At 38.7% G+C, this 18408-nt stretch overlaps 1 protein-coding gene across 7 annotated transcripts in view; it reads right to left on the bottom strand.

The window, feature by feature from the left end:
- Window positions 1–18408, bottom strand: part of LOC135210991 (cysteine protease ATG4B-like) — a 196565-nt gene that overhangs the window by 79323 nt on the left and 98834 nt on the right. The gene's annotated exons all lie outside the window — the stretch shown is intronic.

Here is an 18408-nt window from a genome sequence, read left to right as displayed (position 1 = left end):
AGCCGTGAGAGAATAGATTAACGAGTATCTAAGAACTCGACCATCTGGGATGAAATACAATGAGAGATGTCCAGATTCATTGCATTAGTGGAAGATAAAAAGAATTCTATTTATTCATGGAACATACCACATAGGCCACAGGGATTTGTTACAACTCCTCTCTCCCCTTGTTAGAGAGAGGAGTAAATGCTACTGAGAAGCAGATTCGTTTATTGTATAGGAACAAACAAATACTACCTGCAACTAGTAAGGCTGCCACACTCACCTGTATCAGACCAGTTCCAGCTTATGATGTGTCTAACTCTTCAACCTGCCTGTCAGGAAGAAGAAAGGAAAAAAGAGAAAGGAGGAGACCAGCCATCTCCCTCATTCTCTTTCCCATACAATCATCTTATGTAAGATACAAACTGTCCTCCTGGGGGCACTGGATGAGTTACATAACTTCATAGGCAACCACCACCAGACCCAAGGAAAAAAAAGTGTCCAAGGACTTCTGGGCAATGTACTTCAGGAAAAGGAAGTGAACGTGGTCTGCTAAAGCCAGGAGCCAGCATTCAAAACCCTATGAATAGACAAGTTCTTCTTAACTGCCAGAGAGAAACTCATTCCTCTGATTTTATATGCTCTAGTCTGCACAGACAGTGTGTGACAGATCTATTCGATGAGAAGTATGCCTTTTTAATCACCTCACGCAGCCAGAATGAAAAGGAGATCTTGGGAACTTCCAATCTGGACTGACCGGTGTCAACACACAGTCTATGACACCTGGGTCTTAGGTGGAGAATCCTTAGATAGCAGGGCAGAGCTTTGACAGGACAAGGCAAAAACTCCTATGGATCACTGTCCACCAATTCATTCATGAGAAGAATGAAAACGAGACAAATATTTTATCATGAACCGAGGGATTTTGAGTCTTATCTACAAGATTCGGGATAAATTTGAAGGCTACAGACCTCTCACTCCTGGTGCTGCCATGAATATACCTCTCTCGTTTTGAGGAAGTCAAGGCAAAAAGGAAAAACTGACTTGGTGTCAGATTCCCGACTGACCACTGACGTAGTGGTTTGAATGGAGCTCAAGTGAGACTACTCATGACCAGAGTAAGATTGAACTTTGCATATTTGAGCTTTCTTGTTGAATAGGACTGTTCAAAACTCATGAACAACACTGATATTTGCCAGGATGAAGAGATGTCCAAGCCTTTCAGGAGCAAGATCAACTTGAAGAACCATAGTAGGTGGCCCACTTGCCCTGGTAAACTAATGACGAAGACCTCCTGAGATAGCTGGACATCTGGCCTGCTGCTTTGTGAGAAAACCTTCTCGCTTTCAGGAGATACTAGACAGTCTCCGGCTGTGGAGTGACAGATTTTACCGACTGGTGGAACATTTCCACATGAGGCTGGCAAGAAAGGCCCCATGGAGGATTTCTCTCAGAATTGCTGACAGAAGATACAGAAGTTTTGGAAACCACTCTGCCTCTGTACACAGAGGAACCACCAAGGACACCCTGAAATTCCTGGAGCTCACAATTCTGTCCAGGAATTTTTGGATCCAGCAGATTACTCTGTCCAGGACCTGATGGATCCGGCAGACTTCTCTGTCCAGGACCTGACGTGTCTAGCAGAACTGAGAAAATTCATGCCCTGGAGATTGTGCCAAGGATGATGAAGAGTGTCCTCTGCCTGAGGAAGAGGATCCTAGACCTCCAAAAAGTAGACCTCCAGCTTCCTGTTGAAGCGAGAGGCAAAGGGGTCTACCATGGATCTTCCCTAAGGGCAAAATGGTAAACCACTACGTCTTGATTCAAAGACCACGACACACATAGGCCTTTACTCCAATGGCTGGATCATTGGCCACCACATTTCTCCTGCCTGGAAATAGCTTACCATGAGCTCCACAGAGGTGTCAACCGCACACTAGTGCATCTCGGGTCAAATGAGTGGAGCTGGCGGCAGAGAGGAGTTTCATCTCCAATGAACAATTCTGGAACCATGATTAGAAGACCACTATAATGCGTTACCGAGAAAAGGTCTAACAAGGTCTTCAAACACTGAAAAGACAATAGGATACCCCATGGGGATATCCTAAAACAAAAAACTCAGCACAGATATGCTCAAAATCTCCTACTGTAAACTTTTGCATGACAAAGTAATTGCACTGTAGAACTGGGAGAAGACCTTGAGCTGCACAGGAAATGTGCATATTCAACAGTAGAGATTTGCTATGAGGTGATACCTTATGATGACATACAATCAGTATGCTACTCATCAGAGGAGTCACCGTACAGTGGCAGGCCATGGCGTCCCTTCTACGCCAAGGAACCAACATGGCGGTGTTCCTGAGCAACATAAACAGAGCTAAGATGGATCCTACCTACTTCGAATAGAAGACCACCAGAATATGAGTTACATTACTGATCTGGTCACTTGTATGAAAAGGAAGGTTAAACTAGGAACTGAACCTAACCCAACCCAAAGTCAACTTCTTGAAGAAAGGGAAAAATCTTGCAGAAACAAGAAGCAGACCATCTGGATATTTGAAGATTATGAAAAAAATACATAATCTCAAACCAGCAGGCTAGGCTGAGAACTCCAACACTTAGGCTAGCAGAAGTATGGAGAAATATGTTTGCCCAATCCAGGCTAGATCTAGGACTCAACACCTAGGCTAGGATATACTATAGGCAAGGGAAGGGTCAACTAGTGCACCCATTAATTGTTATTATAGGTTAGCCTAAGACCTTATCCCTGTAGGCCTGCTACGCAAGAATTCTAGCAGTTAGGCAAAGCTAAGATAGAAAGGAAGGTTCTAACTAACGAGACTAGCTATGCTAGTTCGTGAATTAACCACTTACAAGGTTAAGAACTCAACCACTTATGCTAGGTTAAGGTAGCTTTGACCAGTTAGGCTAGGCTAAGAACTCAACCACATACTAGGATGAGGTAGCCTTGAACTAATTAGGCTGGGCTAAAAACTCAATCACTTAGGCTAAATTAAGGTAGCATTGTAGTAGTTAAACTAAGCTAAGATATAAACCACTTAGACTAGGTTAAAGTAGCTTAGAAATAGACAGGCTAGGTTATGAACTCAACCACTTAAGACTAGGTTAAAGTAGCTTTGAACTAGTTAGGCTAGGCTAAGGATATTGTAGCCTTGAACTGGTTAGGCTAGCTAAAAGCTCAGCACTTGCTAGGCTAAGAACTCAACCACTTAGGCTAGGTTAAGATAGCTTTTGAACTAGTTGGGCTAGGCTAAGACCTTAACCACTTAAGCTAAGTCATGTTAGTTTTTAACTACTTGCCAGGCTAGGCTAAAACAGAAAGGCCAGTATTTCCTTACCTTCCTTCTCCTCAGAGTTTCTAGAACCAAGTATCTAACATATAAAGTAGGCCTGAATCACAAAGAAGACTGGATGGCTTGATTGAATCAATCCATCGACTGGCATTTGCACAGACATTCCAAATGACCTCTTGGTAGGTTGTCATCTCTTGCCAAAAGAACTATGCTCCCAAATACAATGCAACTTGAAAAGAAAACACTGGAATGCGGTCGTTCGATGAACCACATATGTGGACGTGGTATACAGACGTGGGCATTGGTACACATACGTGGACCCTGGAACACAGGCGTGGATGTTGATATACGGATGAGGGCATTGGTACATGTACATTGGTATACGGTGGTGGACATTGGTATATGGAAGAGGACGTGGTATACAGAGGAGGGCGTTGGTATACGAACGTGAGCATGGTACACATACGTGGAAGTTGGTATACGACCATGGACATTAATATACGGATGTGGGATGAAATGACATATCAAGCAGCTACTAGATGTGTGATGAATCACGTACATGGACAAGCAATGGGGTCAAGTACAGGCAGTCCCTGGCTTACGATGGGTTTGGCTTACAACGTTCTGAGGTTATGACACTTTTCAATTATATTAATCAGAAATTATTTCCAGGTTTACAACGCATGTCCCAGGGTTACAACACTTTCCATGCCGATCTGACGGAAGAAATATGACTCCAAAAATGCAAAAACTGCAGATACCAGATTGGCATCAAGTGACAAATGCTGGATATCAGTTTCTTTTGTGTGAAAGTGGTCCAGGCCTTAACAGTATCATTGTTTGGTCCATGGAGACTCTTGGTATGAACTTCAGGGGTGCTACACAATATTTTGGTTCACAACATTTTGACTGTGGGGACAACTGACACCAGCACTTTGTCACACAACATTGTAATGGATGACGAAACACGCAACAATGTGATGGACGACATTTTTGTTCACAACATTTTGACGCGATTCATCAGTATAATCTGTGGAAAGATACACTGGAAGCACAGACTCTTCTTGAATTTTAAGATGGCAATGGATTATTCTAACTGGATAAAGAAGGTCCTCTTTTTTTTTTCTCTCTCTTTTTTTTATCAGTTGAGAGAAGCAGAATAGTGAAGGATACCATGGATTGGTCCTGGATACCTAGGTTTTGAATATTCACTATAATGTCAGCAGAAAAAGAAAGACCTAATGATTCCTAATTATTCATATGGTTTACCTTAACGGAAAGAGCATGAATTTCAGTGACCTCTATCAAAGGTAAAGCCCAGAGGAAAGACATCTTAATGATAAAGTCTGAGAAGGAAGCCTGGCCCAAAAACTTAAAAACCACTTTAAAATTCCTTCTCATTAGTTAGGGAAGGTCTCATCAAGGCAGATTAGGCAGCTTATTGGTCTTTCAAAGAATGTCCTTAATGAAATGTGAGTATAACCTTTTGAGTTCCATTGAGGGATCCCTTTTGAATCCACAAGGCTTGAAGATCTGAGAAAGAGTAGACCTACATCCTTTAATGGCCAAGAGGGGTGCCCAGTTCTGACATGACAGTATGGCTTAGACAGCATCAGGTGCATCTGCTGAAAAGCTTTTCTCTTTAAGAATTCACTAGATAACATTTATGATGAACGATCCAGCATCTCTAGCTTCTGGTGAAATTAATGAAAAAGAAGTTGAATAAGATTTTGCCACTTGGGAAGGTTCCATGAATAGTCTACAGGAAGAGACAGAAGGTTGGCAAACTATTTCTGCTCTGAACAATGTGATGCCACAAGTAACTGACAGGTTCTTGGAGTTACAAATTTTCTGCAATAACATCATGATCTAGCTCTACAGAGGAAAGGCATAGGCTGCAGGCTAGATCTGAGAAGGGTGAACAATATGTCAATCTTCTTGCTTAGGCTCGTTGTGATGAGGGCTTCAAATGGGGAGCATCACCACCTCCAGAGTCATGATCAAAAAAAAAAAAAAAGGATTTCCCAAGAGGAGAGTAAGTTGTCTATGCTATGGCTGTCTGCAAGTATTGACTCATTAAAATAGCTACTGTAAATGTTGGTCATTACTTCTAGATTCCTGCATCCTTATAGAGAGCAAAGTATTGTATTCATATTGCACCCTTCTTCTCGTTAAGACCAAATCATTGCAACTTGAAAATCTAGATGTGCTCCCTCTCCATGCATCAAAGTATCCAGAAAAAGACTTCCAAAGGGAAAGGTCTGAGAAATAAATGTCCTGAGTCTCAGAGTCTTGCCATCAATGAAGATCTCAACTGATATTCTCAGTTATGGTGACTGGATGGCTGTCTGGTGGTGTGCTGCTGCCCAGGACCTGCCAAGTTGCAACTGTAAAGAGCAAAACCCTTAACTGCCTACAAAGGACCCACTTTTGGTGGAGGATCTAGTCTCCATAATCACTAATCCAAATTTTGGGTAATTATGGTCTGACAACAGTTTTCTACCTTATAAAGATACCATTCTGAAAATAAGCAGCTTTTCTTTTTGAAAAATATTTTGACCTTAATTAGTCTATGTCCAATGGAAGCATTTTCCATGTAGAATATAACTTTAAAATTAAAATGGAGACTGATAATTACAAATGAACATAGGAATTGTGTCCTTCTGAATACCTTGCCAGTGTGTACACTGTGGAAGACACTTCAGAAATTCATGTCCCAAAAAGACTTATCAAACAAACTGTTACAAAAAGTGGAAATAACAGATAAAACTGTGAAAATGATTAAATTAAGAAAGTTGATCAAAATATAAACTTCAGGTCTAAATGGATTCCACTGGAGCAATCAATCAAAGTAGCCAAGTAATAAGAGATAGCACCTCACCACTTGTGACACAAAGTATAATTCCTCAACTCTTGTGATATTTACAAAGCACTGTTGAGGCAAAGAAAAGCAGTGATCCATTAGAAACTGCAAAATATGCCACAAAAAAACTTCAGTTCCTAAGAAGATACATATCTGACTCCGTCATAGCAGGTACCATCATGAGAACAAGAATCAAATAATCTAATCATAATTAACCAATATGGATTTTTGTCAAGGAAGTTAATGCTTGATCAAGATTCCAGAAATCTTCTATGACATATGTAGTAAATAGTAAATGTGAAAAAAGTATAGTAGGATATACAATTTCAGGACTTCCAGAAGGCATAGGGCATACTGACATTAAAGAATAAAGGCATAAGTTAGTAGTCTATGTACAGTATCATAAAAGTCAGAAACTGGATAGACAACTGGTTAAGTAGCAGAAAACACAGTTCTCAACAGGACATCGTCTTGTACGCAAAATGTCCTAAATGGAGGTGAAGTGCCTTAGGGTTCAGTGCTTGGTTGTATGGTCTTTATTACATACACTCCATAAATGACCTGGACTTGAGGAAGCAAAGCAAAATTTACATGTTTGTTTACAGATAAATGACAAGTCATGCACATAGGTTATAAAAGCACAAAGAATGGCCTCCTTAGCAAGCAGAAACAGAATTTTCACCAAGTCAAAGATTTTGAGTTATCACTAATTACTTACAACTAAGCAATGTAAAGAAGTTAAAAAAACACACTAATTTATGCTGCAAAAAAGAATAGTCAAGTGTCCCACTTTTAGTGTGCTGTCCAATCTGTCATCATCCCAAAGGAAAATCACTGGAAAGTTATTAGTGCACAAGCATGAGCAATTATAAAAATTTTCATAATAAAAATTTATTTTTTAGATAATTACCTACTGTTAAAGTTAGCTTATATCTCCGCGCCTATTAGGCAAGTTGGCATTCAAACAAAAACCAAATGGCTGCCCAGATGACTGTCTAGTTCACCTGTTCTCCATCAGGTGTGTTTTGAATGTTTTAGCTTGTCAGAATTCTCCTTGACAGCCAACTAACTTGTGGGGAAGCTGGGTGGGGTCTACTTTAACAGTGGGTAAGTATCCAAATAATAAATTCTATTATAAAAATCTTATTATTTGGGTTGAATTTTACCTAATGTTAAAGTTAGCTGATTCCCACATTGAGAGGACAGTAGGTAGTACAGCTAAACGAAAACCGGCTCAGCCAATCGAGCTTAAGGTTTCTTGCATGAAACCCAAAACATTCTTACCAGATCTGGAATCCCTTCTGGATTTTACTACCACCAGAAGTTGGATTGCATTCAGGGAGCATGGCTCTCATACGTGTACAGAAGACCAGCCTTGCGGAGAAAACTGCTTCAATTCAGTCAATTCAGTCAGAACGAAACAGAAGCAAGGGGAGGGGATGCCTGTACCTGGGTCCAAAAGCTCTATAAAACAACAATCACTTAATATAAAAATCTTTATGATAAAAAGGTATGCTCCAATAAAAAATTTGTACCTTCACACTCATCAAAATATTAAAATCCAGGATTAAACAAAGAGCCCAAAGGACTGCTCTTTCTTCAGTTCAGGAAAAGACTACCCACTACTAGTAGTGGACTAAGGGCTTTGCTGTTTTCAAATACTATTCTGCATACTTAAGGTATCAAGCAGGTCAAACCAAATTGCACTTCTACTGCACCACATTAATCCTATCCTGACGCAACAAATTAACATAACACTAAATGAAGTTACAACTGCTGCTCACATTATGAATGTTTACCTTCAATAAAGGTAGAAGGTATGGAGGTTGGTCTCATGCACTGGCTTAATGAAATATGTCACAGAGGACCTTGTGTTCTTTGACAAAGATGCTCTAGTTTTCTAAAACCACAAAAGAAAAGGTTAACTTTGCCTCTTCCAGGGTTAACCTTCAAAGACATTCCAGTTTTTCTAAAACCACAAAACAAAGTTAACTTTGTCCCCTCCAGGCTTAACCTTTAAACATCTAGGGTTCCTAAAATCACTAAACTAAAAATTAACTTTGCCTCTTCCAGGATTAACCTTTGACAAAGATGTTCTAGGTCTCTAAAAGGATAACTACCTCTTCCAGGCTTAACCTATCTGAGTAAGTTTAAATTGCCCCAACAGGACAGAGAAGTGTTTCCTCTTCCCCACTAAGGATGTTACAATGGAATTCTTAAAGTTCTCTGAAAAATGAAGCCTTAACATCATCCTCAGCTCTAAGGCAAAATGATGAAATAGCATTCCCTTTACAACAGCTTAAGAATGGCGCTTGCAATAAATTTACTCTTTTAACTGCAGATAGTGCTAAATAAAAGGTTTCATAGTAAATAATTCAGACAAACTTTAGGCCTGCACCTAAACTTAACACCTTACGGTGCTGATCCTCAGTGAGACCTAAAAGCACATGATGATGATGCAATACTGAGGAAAGTATGAATGAATGATCAAAGCAATGTTTTGTTGTTCATTTCACTCAAAGCAGCAAACTTTGTTTCTGACCAGGGATAAACCAGCTAGGCACCTGTGATGGTCTTTCCACTGCCCTGACATCTAGAAAGTTTTACCAGATGTAGTGCTGACCATTCTATGTTGTATGAAGTGTAAAGACTAGTTAAAACTCTTTTGTTTTGTGTTACATGACAAAGGGAAAAACCAAAAGCTTAAGAATAACATGGACAACTCTTGGTTACAGAGCCCCTCCTACAGAACTTGGCAACAATGATGGTTCTGGATTACTTACAAACTTAATTAAAGTTATGTAGTTGTAAGTTATAATCTCTTATGCCGAGACTGTACATTGACTGAGCCTGATTATCTCGTAAAATCCCCAGTGAGGCCATGTTTCCTGATAAAGAAAGCCCTTACTATTCAGGCCTAAAATTCTTGAAGAAGCAAGTGCCTATTCAATCTTTGACAGACAAGCCTGCACATTTTAAGTATCATCCCCACAACACTAGATAAGAATGAGGAGGATTTAGAGAGAATTAGAAATCATAATGCACAGAGACTGAGCCAGGTAAAGCAACAGGTCCTTGGCCTTTGGAATTCTGTCAACAAAGTTGCCCAACTTGATCCAGTGATTAACCAGTGAGTCAGTGGAAAAGATTCTTGCTCCTAAAAATTGACACCGTCCACGTATGGGCAACAAAATCCCTAACAAGGCACTGTACACTAACCCAAACAAAGCTCACTGAACAGCAGTGCCTTCTTGTAAATACACCTTGAAGGAATTTACGTGACTGAAGATGCACTGGTGAGAGGAATACGTTTCCTCCATGTCCACCACAAGTCTGACTGTTCTTTGGAAAAGCATTAAAACCATGCTAGGAAACCAAAAAGTATGGGGACAGAAGCTTCAGGTTATTCAGTCTCAAAATGTCCAAGAATGACCGCTTATCTCCAATTGCTTATGGAGCTAGGAAAGACAGGTAAAGAGGTAATCCCAGTAATTTACCACCTGGTCCATTCATTCTCTCTATATACAACCTCCTACTAGAGAGAGACTTCTGCTGAAAAAGACAAAGGAACAGCTATAGGAGATCAAGCCAGTGGAGGGCAACCAAAAAAGAATCATAACTCCCCTTCACTGCCTCCACCATGTAAGGTACTGCCTCAGTCTCTTCAAGCATGCCAGGAGGCTTGCAACTATCCATCTACTAGAACCTGAGGGCTGAACTTATCCATGAAAAGTATAAAACAAGATTGTACAAACAGCTACAAGGGCCATCGTATGGCAATGGAGAATGCGTAAATGAAATATTTCGTCAAAATTCCTCTTACTTTCGTAGTTGCAGGGTAATTAGTAAACGTAACTCAATAAGCCAAAAACATTGATCCGTAAAAGAAAATGCAATATTTCTTCTGTTATCGTAAATTTTTATATTCATTGTCAAACAAATTGTGAGCAATGGCATCCGTAGAGATTCCATGAGTCGCAGGAGGGAAGGTTCTCAGCTTACCACTCTTCAGTGCGAGCAGAACATGATAGAGGATACAAGTTTGAGTTTCACCTCTGACATTAGCTTGCTTTTACATCTGTTTATCTTTGTTTCAGCAAGAATTTCATCATGCCAAAAAGCAGAAGACAAGCAAAACATCTCGCTAACATACAGAATAAGAAAATTCGCTCTAAGATGGGTTCACTGGGCGACACAGGTCTTCCCCAGAAATAGATTTTTTCTTTATCAAAATCCCTTTTCTGGGCTCGACCTGTGTCGGCCAGTGAAATAGTAACAGAGAATTGGCCATACAAGCTTGGAAATAAAATGTAAACAAAAATTTATATGAAAGGAAAATAAAAATTCCTTAAAATTATTATTTTAATAACCAAGGTAAGGATAACAAATTACAAATGGTAAAAAGCACCTAATATGACCAAATCCACACTATCACTAGGAAAATGCAACAGGTAATAAACATGGAAAGAAACATATTAACCCTCTTACGCCGGAGCCCTAAAAATCAAAACGTCTCCCGTATGCCGGGCCTGGTTTGGAGTGAGCGCGGAAGTGGAAAAAATATTTTTTTCAAAAAATTACAGCGCACGTACTTTTGAAGATTAAGAGTTCATTTTTGGCTCCTTTTTTTGTCATTGCCTGAAGTTTAGAATGCAACCATCAGAAATGAAAAATAATATCATTATCATATGTAAATAATGCGATATATGGTAGCGAAAAAAAAAAAATTCATACATAATTGTATTCAAATCACGCTGTGCAGAAAACGGTCAAAGCTAACCAGTTACTTTTTTTTGCGTTGTATTGTACACTAAATTGCAATTATTTTGATATATAATACATTGTAAAACAATAAAAGCAACACCGGAAAAATATTATCACAAAATGATGTACGAATTCGTAACGAGCGGACGTAAAAAAATGTTATTTTCAAAAATTCACCGTAATTCTAAATAATGTTCTAGAGACTTCCAATTTGTTTCAAAATTAAGACAAATGATTGAATATTATGATACTGTAAGAGTTTTAGATTAGAATTGCAGATTTCGACCATTTCGGACGAGTTAAATTTGACCGAATGTCGAAATTTTAATATATATATTTTTTTATATGGACATATTTCGAAGATGGAAAAAGCTACAACCTTCAATTATTTTTTTATTGTATTTTTCATGAATTTGCGCACATTTTGATATATGAAACTCTATAAAAAGGCTAATATGAAAAGGAGCAAATATTAGGATAATGCCATGTACGTATTTCGGAGACTTGCGGCCGCGAATCGGCGCGCGGAGTGAAGGTAAATATATTTTTCAAAAATTCACCATAAATCACAATATTGTTTTAGAGACTTAAAATTTGTTTCAAAATGAAGAAAAATGACAGAATATTACTAGGCCGTAAGAGTTTTAGCTTACAATTGCGTTTTTCAACTATTTCGGTAGAGTCAAATTTGACCGAACGTGGTTTTTTTCTATTTATCGTGATTTATATGCAAATATTTCGAAAAAAGAGAAAAGCTACAACCTTCAATCATTTTTAGTTGTATTCTACATGAAATTACGCACATTTTCATATATAAAACTTTATGTAACAGCTAATTTTAAATGGTGCAAACATTTCGACAATCGCACAAAAAAATTCTGATTTTTTCGGAAGTTACCGCGCGAACGTAATGTTTTTTTTTTCATAAATTCACCATAAATCTAAATATTGTGCTAGAGACTTCCAAGTCGTTGCAAAATGAAGGTAAATGATTGAATATTACTAGAATATAAGAGTTTTAGCTTACAATTGCGTTTTTCAACCATTTCGGTAGAGTCAAAGTTGACCGAAAGTTGAAATTTTTGCACTTAACGTTATTTATATGAAAATATTTCAAAACTGATAAAAGCTACAACAATTGGTTGTTTTTTGTTGTATTGTGCATGAAATTGCGCACATTTCCATATATAAAACTTTATGTAACGGAAAATTTAAAAGGGTGCAAACATTAGGACAATCGCACGAAAAAATTTATCGGAAGAGTTATCGCACGAACGTAAGGAAAAAGTGTTTTCATAAATTCACCATAAATCGAAATATTGTGCTAGAGACGTCCAATTTGTTGCAAAATGAAGGCAAATGATTGAATATTACTATAATGTAAGAGTTTTAGCTTACAATTGCGTTTCTCGACCATTTCTGTAGAGTCAAAGTTGACCGAAAGTTGAAATTTTTGCACTTATCGTTATTTATATGAAAATATTTCAAAACTGATAAAAGCTACAATCATGAGTATTTTTTAGTTGTATTGTGCATGAAATTGCGCACATTTTCATATATAATACTTCATGTAAAGGATAATTTAAAATGGTGCAATAATTATGTCAAAGTGACTAAATAATTTCCGAGATGTGTCACTGATACTTTTTAGTGCGATAAGAAAGAAATTCGCGCTTGGCGCGCCTGCGTAGCGATTGTAAACAAAACAACGCCTTGATCCGTGAACTCCCAGCATCCCCCAAGGCGCGTGATACAAAAGTTTTCGGCTGGTAGGCCTAGAAGTATTTTTCCGCGAATTTTTAAAAAAACTTTTTTGAGCCGACGTATGATACGTCCAATCGGCATACGGGAGACATTTTGACTCGACGTTTAATACGTCCAATCGGCGTAAGAGGGTTAATGAACTTTGTACATGTACAGGAGTGGGTTGATGAGCAATCCAGTCCGGAACAAAAGGCAGAAAGGCAGGGATTACAAGCGAGGCAGTAAGTGAGAGTGAGTACCAAAAGATAATTAAAAGCAAAAAAACTAATTACAGATTTAGAATTACAAAACTAGGCCGTATCAGGCAAGACAATGTTCCCTGCAGCCACTGCCGAATATTTAACCCTCTTACGCCGACTGGACGTATTTTACGTCGACATTTTTTGTCTCACGTGTGCCGACTGGATGTATTTTACGTCGACTTACAAGTTTTTTTTAAAATTCGCAGAAAAATACTTATAGGCCTACCAGCCTAAAACTTTTGAATCACACGCCTTGGGGGATGCTGGGAGTTCACGGATCAAGGTGTTGTTTTGTTTACAATCGTTACGCAGGCGCGCAAGCGCGAATTTCTTTCTTGCCGCACTAAAAAGTATCTGTGACACATCTCGGAAATTATTTTGTCACTTTGACATAATTTTTGTACCATTGTAAATTAGCCGTTACATGAAGTATTATATATGAAAATGTGCGCATTTTTATGTAGAATACAACATTAAAATACTCATGATTGTAGCTTTTATCAGTTTTGAGATATTTTCATATAAATAACGATAATTGCCAAAATTTCAACCTTTGGTCAACTTTGACTCTACCGAAATGATCGAAAAACACAATTGTAAGCTAAAACACTTATATTTTAGTAATATTCAATCATTTACCTTAATTTTGCAACTAATTGGAAGCCTCTAGCCCAATATTTTGATTTATGGTGAATTTAGGAAAAAACTTTTTCCTTACATCCACGCGGTAACTCTTCCGAAAAAAATCATACATGCGATTGTGGTAAGGTTTGCATCATTTTAAAATTAGCCGTTATATAAAGTTTTATATATGGAAATGTGTGCAATTTCATGCAAAATACAACTAAAAACAACCCATGGTTGTAGCTTTTATCAGTTTTGAGATATTTTCATATAAATAACGATAATTGCCAAAATTTCAACCTTCAGTCAACTTTGACTCTACCGAAATGGTCAAAAAATGCAATTGTAAGCTAAAACGCTTATATTCTAGTACTATTCAAGCATTTACCTTCATTTTGCAACAAATTGGAAGTCTCTAGCACAATATTTCGATTTATGGTGAATTTATGAAAAAAATAACATTTTCTTTATGTCCGCGCGGTAACTCTTCCAAAAAAATCATACGTGCGATTGTGGTAATGTTTGCACCATTTTAAATTAGCCGTTACATAAAGTTTTATATATGAAAATGTGCGCAATTTCATGTAGAATACAACAATAAATAATTGAAGGTTGTAGCTTTTCTTATTTTTGAAATATTTGCATATAAATCACGATAAATAGAAAAAAAACACGTTCGGTCAACTTTGACTCTACTGAAATGGTCGAAAAACGCAATTGTAAGCTAAAACTCTTACAATCTAGTAATATTCAGTCATTTATCTTCATCTTGAAACAAATTCGAAGTCTCTAGCAAAATATTTAGATTTATGGTAAATTTAAAAAAAATCTTTCCTTCCCTCCGCACGCGGATTCTCCGCCACAAATCTCCGAAATGCGTACGTCCCATTCTCGGAATATTTGCTGAGTTTCATATTAGACATTTCATTGAGTTTTATATATGAAAATGTGTGCAATTTCATGTAGAATAAAACGAAAAATATTTGAAGGTTGTAGCTTTTCTTATTTCCAAAATAATTGCATATAAAAAATATATATATAAAAAAATTCGACATTCGGTCAACTTTAACTGGTCAGATATGGTTGAAAACTGCAATTGTAAGCTAATACTCTTACAGTATAGTAATATTCAATCATTTGTCTTCATTTTGAAATAAATTGGAAGTCTCTAGGACAATATTTAGGCCCGGAGACATACCAACAGAGATTACATAATCTACTAATCCCCCAATCTCCTCAGACTAATCCCCAGGACCGTGCTCTACGCTCTAGCTGTTGTTCATCAGTAGGATTACTTGGGCAGCGAGCTAACAAAGCAGTGCCGGAACAAGTCCGGGACGGGGGGGGTCGTCTGGAGGAGAGTGGACGAGTCGTGATCGCCTGGCCACAGCAACCGATCAGTGAATACCACTTCTCGAGAAGCTGTTAACTAGCCTACTACTAAAGGGGGCAGAAGATGGTAGGCCAACTGACACCCTAAAGGGGGCAATGGCCCAGGCTAGACTCAACAAAAATAATGCATAAAATAATTGATGAGGAATTATTGGAAGTACTGACGAAAAAAGGGGGAAGAAAACCGCACCCAACTAAGATCCCAGCATAACCCTCCGAAATCGGTACAGATCTGGTCAGGTAGGCTAAGATGGCTCCTATAAGGACGTCACGAAGAGGGCACCTAGAACCTAACTCAACCCTCCAAAATCGAATTTACCGATCTGGTCAGGTAAGATAGGCCTAGCCCCTACATACATAACAAGAGAGGAACTCTCTAGTCCTGGGCCACCCTCCAAGCAAACATATCTGCCTGGTCGGGTTGGCAGTACTAGGAGCCACTAAGGGTGGTGGGATATACTCAACCCGCCTAGCCCACCCTCCAAAACCTAGCCTGGGTCTGGTCGGATAGGCTAGGGTAGGTCATCGTGAAGAACTCCCAACCTCATCAAATATAGCAATACAAGATTATAATAAAAAACTAAACTAGAAACATACATGCATGTGCACCGCGAAAGAATGAGGAATCGTCACCTCTTAAACTAAACTGGCGTACCACTAGGCTAGCCTAGGATGCCTAAACCACAATACTCGCACATAACGTAGTATGAAGCATATCACCGTACGCACGTAAGGAAACCAACTCGCTCCTGAGTGACTGATAACAAAAAAGGCCCTATAATAGGCTAATAACGTAAGGATCAAACCGTAATAAACAAGGCTCTCAGTATTCGTAAGGAGTGAGATGGTAAAATATACGAAAACAGTAGCCTATACAGTGAAGTGCTGAACGGTGAACAAAATTACACAGCGAAATAAAATTCTGATATAATCGCGCACGCCGCCAACCATGCATCCAAAATGGCGGATTTGGAAGAGCGTCATGCCCGGCTCCCATGAACAAGAGATTTAAAATAAGGGCAAAATATTGGATGCATCGTTGCTCCATCGTGCTCAAAAAACAATAAATGGAATACACACTCCACTTAGATGAAGAAGCTTCTTGGTCAAGGGAAGACATGCTGCTTCGCAAAAACACTTCCTGGAGACAGCGAAAATGGTGAGTGTAGACATGAAGAGTGCTAATTCAGGAATGAAGGTTCTTGACAGAGGTAGTAGTAGCGAGCAGAAGGTAGACATAACGGCACCTCTTTAGAGGGGGATTTTGAGAGAGGAGACATCTAATTGGCAAAGCATCTGTGATAGTGGTTTCCACTCGCCCCTGTGCTATACCAACACCATATGAGGGTGAGCGAGCTGGAGGTAGTAACTCTGGCATTCCATATGGCTTTTTTCTCTGGTATATTTAGCATTTATTTAATAAATACCTAGAAATGAGTGCTATAGGGACATTTCACTGGCCGACACAGGTCGAGCCCAGAAAAGGGATTTTGACGTAGGAAAAATCTATTTCTGGGCGAGGAAGCCGTGTCGCCAATTAGCCTCTCCTACATCAAAACCCCTAAGAAAAGGGTAGCCATCCTACGGCTTGCTACCTACCACCATACCTACCACCACGTAGGTAGCAGATGTAGCGTATGCTATCTTCAGGTATGACGCTACATTTGCTACCTACGCGGTGGTAGGTAGCAAGCCGTAGGACGGCTCCCCTTTTCTTAGGGGTTTTGATGTAGGAGAGGCTAATTGGAGAGGGTGCTGTGGTAGTGGTTTTCACTATTAATACCCAAAGAGAAATCTAAAATTCATAATAATCATGATTAATTAACATTGTCTTTGTAAAAATACAAAGGAAAACTTTGAACGCCCGTATCTCAAAACTATACTTATTGACCTTGAAATTCTATCTTCTCCCTCAGTTTTAAAGCTATAGCATTGAAATTTGGTATATAACTTAGAAAGACATTATAGAACAATTAAGTGAAGCCCTTTTTCCCAATTTTTATTTCTCCTTTATCTAAATTTATTTTCCTGATTTATGGGATTTATTTTTTTACCATAATGAAAAAATTCATATCGGGCAAAAAAATTACTTTAAGAAAAAAAAACTTTTCCTTTGATTGGAGGTCTACATCAAGTAGTAATCCAAGGACTTAATATTAAGTATCAAGGGAGGAGACAGATTTTGAAAAAAGGCTATTTTCAGGCTAAATGACCCTGGCATCACAAAACCAAAGGTCAGAGGCAAAAATCATATGCAGTTTGGAGATGTCCCAAGTCACCTTATTAAGTGGTATGAATATCAAAGTCCTGTCCTTAAAAAATGGCATTAGCTGGCTGGCCCCCTTAACCTGAGCAGCATAAGCAGACAAGCAAAAATGTCCTCACTTCTTCTAAACTGAGTTAAAATAAGCATGAGAACATTAGCCTGCAGCATCAGAAATGAGTTAAGACTCACTCTCTTCCTCGCTAAACTTCCGCTGGCGCCAAAAACCTTTAAAGAGGTATTGGTATTGGAGAGCACAGAGCCCCATCGCCCCGAGAACCAACCCAGTTCATTGGTAACTAACGCCTTCACAAAGTCACACTACCGCAGGGCAGTCCAAGGCTCAAGCTATGTACGGACAAAGGCCCCAACACTTTGCTTATTACAGGGGAACGCAAAAAAGAGTGCACACTATGGAGGGATTTAGAATGTTCCCTGTCACGAACTCAGTTCAACTTGTACTAGAACTTAAAATAAGATTAATGTCATGTTCTAACTTCTTGATACGCTTTTCCTGAAGGCAGAGCTACAAAGCAAATCTCTATACTAGCACTACCAGATTGCCTAGCCTGAGTATAGATAGCTGCAGATGAAGGGATACTAGGTAGGATAGAACTGACATGTTTGGTCCTGACCTAACTAGCAATCTATCCACTTACCTTCTTTCCTATATCTTATTCAGGCATAAAGTCCTCAGAACAATTCCCTACATTCCTCACATCTAGTTCTACGATCACGCTCTGTACCCGTGCAGCCAGTAACCAAATGTTGATCTACTTCAAATTTCAATCCTCTGCTTACAGCACAATCATTCCTACATAGCATGACGTTATTGGTTTTACTTCCGGTGAGGACATGCTAGGAAAATGAAATTACAATACTGTAAACAGGTGCAAAACAGTAAAACTTCATAGAATACCAAAAATTGCCTAAGCTCAATGGCGGCAAGGAGAATTCTGATAAAAGCTAAAACATTTGAAACACACCTGATGGAGAACAGGTTAACTAGGCAGTCATCTGGGCGGCCATTATATTTTTTGTTTGAATGCCGACCCCTCTAATCGGCGCAGAGATATAAGCTAACTTTAACAGTAGGTAAGATTCATCCCAAAGAAATTGAATTATTAATATATATCAGAAACCTTGGACATCAAAAGAGGTCAGAATGTCTCAAATTAAATTCTAGAAAAGTGCTAATTA

Source organism: Macrobrachium nipponense, chromosome 4 (assembly GCF_015104395.2).
Source record: "Macrobrachium nipponense isolate FS-2020 chromosome 4, ASM1510439v2, whole genome shotgun sequence".
Lineage (NCBI taxonomy): Eukaryota > Metazoa > Arthropoda > Malacostraca > Decapoda > Palaemonidae > Macrobrachium > Macrobrachium nipponense.
The sequence above is the reverse complement of the archived record's forward strand: the minus strand, read 5'-3'. Positions and strand labels throughout refer to the sequence as shown.